Genomic DNA, 8563 nt, shown 5'->3' with positions numbered 1-8563 from the left:
GTGTTACTGTTTTTTAAAATGGATATATAATTCAATTCTTTGAGATTTCTAGAAAAGGGATTTTCAGTAATAAATGTCACAGTAATAAATGCCTGTCTTTTTAACATTTACTGTGCAAATTGTTTTAAAGGAAAAAACACATCAAATGCTTCTTATTTTACATTTTTTCTTCATTTTAGAAGCATTCTATTTATCAACACTGTCTCATCTACTGAATAGGAAATTTTCTTTGAGGATATCCTGTATTTTTTCAATGTTTTCATTGCTTCATTGAAACCAAAATATCCCATTTTAAATACGTACACAGACACAAGTGTCCCTGCACCTTTTTTCCAGGTAAACCAAGGTGGGACTATCAGTGAGCCTCTTGGGAGAATGGGGCACCTCAGGGAAGAAAGTGGGCCCTCCGTAATCACACTGCTGTGTGATCACACCCCCAGACCCCCTCCTGTGGGCTCAGGCATCCCATCGCCCTTCCCACTCTGGACCAGGGGCCAGGGCCTGAGTGTTGCAGAAGCACCTCAGGGCTACAGATTGATGGGAGACGTGTTCCCTCCCAGCTTCCAGGCCCTGGACTTGTACCAGTTGTGAGTCCGAGGGTGAGGGGCTCATTCTCACCCTGGTTGCCAAGCTTTCAGATTGCCATCAGTGACTGGATGCCAGAATGCCATCTCTTGCTAATTACAAGAGAAGGTTCTCTGAGCCACGTTCAGAACTTGCTTTTTTTTTTGAAGATCAGAATGTCAACAACTGTGATGTATCCTGTAGGGATTTTGCTGTTCTTTCTGTTCTGTGTTGGAAGAGATCAGGGAGGGGAGGGCTGAGGACAGGAGTGTCGGGAGCTTCCTTGCTCTGTGACTTACGCTGGGAACACCCTGATCCCAAGCATTCCGTGCTGTGGAGCAGTCTGAACCGTCCTTGCTTTCCCATGTGCAGGTAGTGTCTGAAGACTCCGCTTCAGCTGACCCAATGAAAATGGTTTTGCCAAACCTCTGAGGGAAGCTACCTTACCTTTGTGGGTTTAGTTGAAATCAACCCCCACAGAGTTCTCAGTCGTTCCAGGGCAGGCTTCGTGGGTTGAGATGGTGTAACTGAGGGATTCTGTTTCCTGGAGGAGGAGGAGATGAAGGAAGTGTGTGCTAGCTCTCTGATTGTCCTGGCCTGGGTGAAAATCAGCTTCTATGTTCAAGTCTGTCCTTCAGAGCTTCTGCATCCCCAGGTTCTGAGGCTGTCCTGGGTCATAGGGCAAGAGCACACACTTCAGTAATTTTCTAGGTATTTATGCTCCAGGATGGTGTCTGTGCAGATGGAAGTTAGTCTCTAACTCCCTGGCTGGATAAGTGCCGTGGCGCAGTCTGAGGGTCTCAGCTGAATTCCTCTCTCACCTCCACGCTGTGTCCCCCACCAAAGAAAAACACCCCTCAGCCATTTTCGTAGCTCACTTGATTGAGTGATACAAACTGTCATCCTTTGCTTTGGGTTTCACAGACACAGTATCAGACATTCCTTTTTCCCGGAGGTCTTTCTCTTTTGCTGATTTCAAATTTAATGCTGGTTAACAGGTCGGGCTGGATGATTGCCCTAGCCCCACAGTGGCTGAGCAGGAACTTTAGGGGGAAAAAAGTCTTGATCTTTCTCTCCTTTTGCATTCCCAGACATCCAGCTCCTTCTCTAGTGCCTGTTCCTGCAGGGCAGGGGCGCCTGTGAAAGTGAGAAGGGGGGTCTCTGGGCTGTGTCCCCGGGTTTTACAGGGCTCAGGGTTGCGTTCCCAACTTGAATCTGCATGTGAATCTGGCGAGAATGACAAGTACCTGTGGACCTTCCCGATTCATTACCCCCTTCCCTCTTTCTGAGAGGCAGAGAAATAATATTTTGAAAGGTATTTTTAGTTTTAAATAGCAAAACACAAGCTGTATTTCTTATTTATTATGCCCAAGAAAGGTAAATCTCTTTTTACAAAAGGAAAAAAATCTAGAGTTGGAAACTCTGGGAAAACCTATTGAAATACACAAATGCTTCTGTCTGTAATGTGCAATATGCTTTGCAACTATAGATGATATTTTATGTGTAACCTGTAAATAAGAAACATATTTAAATTAAAAGGGAGCTTTTTGTAAAAGGACCAAATGTTCTTTTATAAATGTACTAAGAAATATCTTGCTCTTGGAAATTTATTAGGATTTTTATGAGTAATTTTTATTAAAAGAATTCTTTTTTTTTTTTGAGTTGTCATTTTGTTTCTGTTTTATGTACTCACATATGCACATTATATAGAGCACAGTCTTTAAGGGAAACATAAAACTGGATGAATAAAAACTTTATGTTGTTTTTTTACAGCTCAGCCCTGAGTAATACCACTGCAGTTTGTCTGCCACGCCGTGATTTAACCGTCCTTCACATATGGGTCAGAGCCACTTTTGATGACCTTTGTCCTGTCCCTGCCCTCTTCACCTTGGCCTCTTTCTCCCAGGCACTGATTCACTCGCAATTCTTGGTGCCATTTATCCAAGTCTCTCTAGGGCCTGGAAGAGTTCTCTCTGTTATCTTAAGCAGAGCAGTTTCTTTCTCCCAGCTTCTTACAGGTTAAGATGGGATTCACGGTCCAGAGGCAGTGCGAGCCAGGAAGCTTTCGGAGGGGTGGCCACTGTGCCTACTGCTGCCCGAGTCATGACCGTGTCTAGAAGGAGGCTGCTGATTTGGCCCCTGTGAGGTCCTGCCGTGCCAGTTCTGTGTCCTGGCAATATTGATGGGCCTTTATAAAAATCATGAATTGCTACAGGGTGAAGGGTAGTCTCCAGGTGGGAAGTGCCTGCTGGTACCAGAACGCATGCCCCTTTAAGGCAGGGTGGGTGTTTGTGAAGTCCCATGGGCTAGTCTTCCTGACAAGCCGAGGCCGGCCCTGTACACCCGCGGACAGCCGATCCGCCTCGGCCCCGCCTTCGCTCTCCAGGAGGCTGAGCCCCGGGAGCCCGAGTCCTCGGCCCGCCGCGGGGCGAGTGGACTAGAGCATCCTGTGTGGATGGCCCTGCAGAGCATCAGGGTGAGGTTTGGACCTCAGATCCACACCATTTGAGGTAAGTCCTAGCTCTACCACTGATGAGGTTTGTGCCAAGTTACGCAAGTTATACCATCTTGTTTCAGTTTTCCCATCTGTGACACGGGATGAGAAGAAGAATCATGTGCATAGGGTGGACTCAGTGGGTTATTACGTGCAAGGTGAGCCAGCTGGTGCGGCAGCCTCTGTGTGCATGTTCATTATAATCGTGACCAAATCAGGCTTGGTACCAAGGATCAGTCCTCCAGCCTTTAAACAGGGATCCCAGGGAGGAGTATGTTTTCCTCATTTTCCTCTGGAGAGTCTTTCCCCACAGCTCAGAATAACCTCTGTGCCTGAGCAGAGGATGTGTGAGGAGGCGGTGTGGCCACTTCGGGGTCTGTACTGCCTCCACATGACAGAAATGCCCTCCTGGAAGAGCTTGGTCTTCTCAAGTACCCACCTTTCCAAGGCTCGGGTTTCTTGCGTCTCGGGAAACACTGAGGAAACCCCACTGTGAGTGGAGCAGGGCTAAGGGCAGCTTCCATGGCAGGCTGGTCAAATTCTTGAAGGAAACTTCCCGCTTGTTTGCAAAGCTTGACACCTGCTTAGCGAAAAGACCAGATGGAAGCCCAGCTCTGGCTTCTGTCCTTGGAAAGCCTATCTGAGCCACCGTAAACTGATTTTTTAGGGATGTTTTAAAACAACACTGAAAGTTATTCTTTTAGATATATTTATTTAAATCTAAAAACCATTGAAGTTTGTTACCTACCATTCTACTGCAGGGGATGCTGGTTCAATCCCTGGTCAGGGAACTAAGATCCCACATGCTGTGCTGTGTGGCCAAAATATTTGAAAATAAATAAAAGTACATTCAAACATGTTCTTCTTTATTCCTTTTCCACCACAAAATTTTATACTGATTGAACATATTTCAATCCTTTATAAGTTTTGCTGTGCACACAGGTGTGCCACAAAATATATTCTAGTTTGCTAAATAGAAGGTTCAACACATCTTCTGTGATCATAAATCTCTTAACTACTAAAAAAAATTTTTTTTCAGGATTGAGCTAACATTACAATTACTATATGAATGGCATAAATATGTATTTTGATAATTGAAAAGGTAGTATTTTGTGGAAAAAATTTCTTTTGATTACATAACAATTTTTTTTTTTTTCCTTCTCTAGTTGAATTGCATGTATCTGGATGAACACCACTGGAACATCACCACAGAATGAGATGAATTTCAGTATCAATTATCATCGTTTTCCTTATTTTCATAGATGTAACCTCCTTCACAGAAATAAGTGGATAGGAATACAAAGAATTTTTATAGCTATTACATATAAATATCTGTGGATATAGATATATTAATTATTTGAACTTAGCAATATTGCCAAAAAATTACTACTTTATGATGAGGGCTTATCTTTAAGAATCCAATTGTGGACAAATTAATAGGGGTCTCTTTCAGTTTTGTTGTAAGCAGAGAATTGGAAACCACTGACTTGCAAAAAGCTTTGTTCAGTTATTAAGAGTCATTTACTTTTGCACTTTGTGGTATGTATTTCAGAAAGGTCTTCCAAGATTTATCAAATGATTATTCTTTGTATCTGTTATTTTTCAATTTAAAGGCACTTAGTATAACCTGAAATACTCAGGAGTGCTGGGAAATTTAGAAATAATATTCAATGCAACATACCTCTGATAATACATTTTTAAGAGTAAGTGCCTTTATCTTATGACCTCCCTTAAATATGTTTGCATCAGAACCTTGAAGCTGCAGGCTTAACACATCCAATTTAGAAAAATATATGCATCATTTAATCTAATTGGCTAAGTCGATCCTTGTTTTCAAGCTAATTGGCACTGTGGCTTATTTGCTCACCGGAAAAGTCTGACTTCATTTTTCAGTCCTAATAGATGTGGTAATGCATGTCCAGTAATAGTCATCTCCCCTCCGGGTTCTAAGGTGGAGAAATGCTGGCAGGAGATTGTGCTCTAGTTTGCTGCAGGAATGAAATGCATGGAGACAATCACTGGAGCAAGGTATTGTTTGCCAGCAAGGAGGAGGGGAAAAGGCAGGTTGCTACATGAAAAATATTTCACCTGGGCCCTTTGAAGTGAAAGTCACTCAGTCATGTCCGACTCTTTGTGACCCCCATGGACTATACAGTTTATGGAATTCTCTAGGCCAGAATACTGGAGTGGGTTGGGTAGCCTTTCCCTTCTCCAGGGGATCTTCCCAACCCAGGGATCAAACCCAGGTCTCCTGCATGGCAGGGAGATTCTTTACCAGCTGAGCCACCAGGAACGCCCAAGAATACTGGAGTGGGTAGCCTATCCCTTCACCAGCAGATCTTCCTGACCTAGGAATCGAACCAGGGTCTCCTGCATTGCAGGCAGATTCTTTACCAACTGAGCTATCAGGGAAGCCCAAGAAAGGGACCCTTTGGTGCCTCAGAATAAAAACACACCATGGCTGTGCATCCAGAGAAGTGGATTCTGGATTTGTGAGAGCCTGCCCTCTGATAAGGTAGAAGACGGAACTGTGGGTGTTGAGAGATGGTAGATAGGTCAGGTCTCAAGCTGATCCATTTTAGGTAAAAGTACAAGTGTGTTTTTTTACCTTGAGGATCTGGAAATTGATTCCCTTGGAGTGAATGGGTTGCAGGCTTCAGAGTGCCTCCAGTTAACCTGGAGTGTCTATGAAAACACATGTCACTGGGCTGCACCTCAGTGTAGATTTCAGTAGGCTTGGGGTGGGACCTGAGAATCTGCATTGCTGGTAAGTTTCCAGGTAAGCCTGATGCTGCCAATGTAGGGACCACAGCTTGAGAGCTTTCCCTGCAGCTGTGTCCCTTGGAGAATCTTCTAGTAGGAAGGACACTGTCAACTTTTCCATGTCTTGCAGGGGTTGATCCAAGTTCTAGAGGCACCCCTTTAAGAAAAAGATCATAAAATTATAAAAGTGAATCTAAAAGTGAATATATATTTAGGATGAGAAAAGATATCACAGCAAATCACAACTATTAAAAACTAATAAATAACAAAATCCATAAAATTGTTTTAATTAAAGTCACCTGATTCATCTCTTTCATTCATACATATTTTGGTTACATATTCTTTGACTACTGTTGGTATTTACACTTACATTAATAATGTGCATGGGGCTTCCTTGGTGGCTCAGCTGTTAAAGAATCCGCCTGCAATGTAGAAGACCCCAGTTTGATTCCTGGGTTGGGAAGATCCACTAGAGAAGGGAATGGCTACCCACTCCAGGATCCTGTCCTGGAGAATTCCATGGACTATATAGTCCATGTGGTCTCAAAGAGTCGGACATGACTGAATTTCACTTTCACTTTAATGTGCCACATTTTGTGGCTTACATTCATGTGAGTATCCCCTAACACATCCCCTCTACCCTCTGGTTACGGAGTCTCAACTTCCTGGCAGCCAGAGCAAAGAGGGCAAGTCGCTGGGCTCTTGGCCTCTCCTTATCAAACCAAGCCAAGTCTACTTCAATAGAAGACAAGTGGTCCTGAGGCAGAAGAGTTTACATGGATTTATTTAAGGGATATTCCACTATATTTCTGATTGCATTTAAAAACTAAGACAGCACCAGCCTCCTTTACTGCTTTTACTTTTTCCCTGAAACGTAGCTGGCTTTTCCCATGTATTGTCTCATTTAACACTGAGACTAAGCCAATGAGAGAAGGCTGGTCATTGCTCCCATTTTCCACATTAGAAAATAGTTTCAGAGAGGTGGAGCATCAGCCCAAGGTCACCCAGCCAGCGGGTGGTCTCAGCACCCAGATCTTAAACCCTAGCTATATCATACCAGTTGGTGTTCTGCATCCAGGGATATGGAGGGACAACTTCATTATGAATAGTTATAGAAGGGACTTGAGCATCCTCAGGTTTTGTATAACCAATCTCCTGCAGATACCAAGGGATGACTGTGTATCCACTGGGGGGATGTTTCTCAGATTGGCTTTCTGTAAGTTGACAAATATTGGATAATGGTCTATAGTCTTTTACATGAGCTTATAAATTCTTTTAAAATAATATATGATATAGTGATTGAACTTATAAACAGATGAACCCACATACAGACAAACAACCCAGAACTCATAGCTCTGGTGAAGGAGGTGTCGTAATAGGGACTCTCTCCACTTGCACATATATCCTACACCCTAACTTTCCACGTCCCACAGCCAGGCCAGTTTTATAAGATCCAGGGTCCCCCTGGAAACCACTTAGACAGCTGCTTATGCTGCCTTCTTCAGTAGTAGGGTTCAGGGTTCTAATATGATCTGTTTTGGTCCCTTCCCCCCACCAAATGGCCTCAGTCTCAACCACCAGTATTTTTTTCTAAATTAATTTATTTGGCTGTGCCAGGTTTTAGCTGCAGCATGCAGGATCTGGTTCTCTGACCAGAGAGCAAACCCAAGCCCCCTGCACTGGGAGCCGGGAGTCTTAGCCACTGAACCACCAGGGAAGTTCCTCAACCACCAGTCTTGGTCACCTGTGTCTCCTCGGTAGGAAAGCTTCAGACTTCTAAGATGGCATTTGGATTATGGACATCGTTGCCTCTGCAGTGTGTAGGCCTGGTTTGGGCACAGGGACGAGAGGGAGATGGAGCAGCACAGGACTTCGTCACTCAAGTGCCCGAGGAGAAAGGGCTTGTCTTCAGTTTACAGAGGAGTGAGGTGGCTGGCAGAGATGCGTGAAATTAGGACTCAGCCACTCACTAGTGAAATGCAAACCCGAACTACCGTATTACCTGTAAGTTCACCAAAAATGACTGATACCAACCATGGTGGGAATGTGAGGGAAGGGGGCATCTTTCTCCGCTGGTGGGAATGCAGACTTGCAAAACCACTTCGCAGAAGCGTTGGCCTCAGGCGGCAGAGTCGGGTGGGTGCCCACGCCCTTGGCTCAGCAGCCTGGGCTGCAGCAGGATGTGCAGTGCGCACTCTGGTTGCCATGGAGCTGAGCGATGGGATGGCTCCAACGTTTCCACTCCTCAGCAGGCCATCTTTAGCAGAAGTCAGCAAACTATGGGACTAGAGCCCAAATCCAGCCTGCCATCTGCTGTTGTTTCAAGTTTTGCAGCACAGTCATGTTATTTGTTGACATCTGGCCATGGGTACTTTTATGATACAATGGCAGAGTTGGACAGCTGGGAGAGACAGGGACTGTCTGGCTTGTAAAGTTCCAAATATTTACTATCTTCCCATTTACAGAAAATGTGTGTCCAACTTCCAGTCTGGAGGATCCCTTGCCTATGGGAATCAGGCGATGTATGGCACTCTTGGGCTTCCGTGCTGGCTCAATGGTGAAGAACCTGCCTGCCAGTACAGGAGATGCGAGTTCCATCCCTGGGTCGGGAAGATCCCCAGAGAAAGAAATGGGAACCCACTCCAGTATCTTTCCTGGGAAACCCCATGGACAGAGGAGCCTGGTGGGCTATAGTCCATGGGGTCACAAAAGAGATAAGACTTGATGACTAAACAACAGTGA

This window comes from Odocoileus virginianus, chromosome 26 (assembly GCF_023699985.2).
Source record: "Odocoileus virginianus isolate 20LAN1187 ecotype Illinois chromosome 26, Ovbor_1.2, whole genome shotgun sequence".
Taxonomy (NCBI): Eukaryota; Metazoa; Chordata; class Mammalia; order Artiodactyla; family Cervidae; genus Odocoileus; species Odocoileus virginianus.
The sequence above is the reverse complement of the archived record's forward strand: the minus strand, read 5'-3'. Positions refer to the sequence as shown.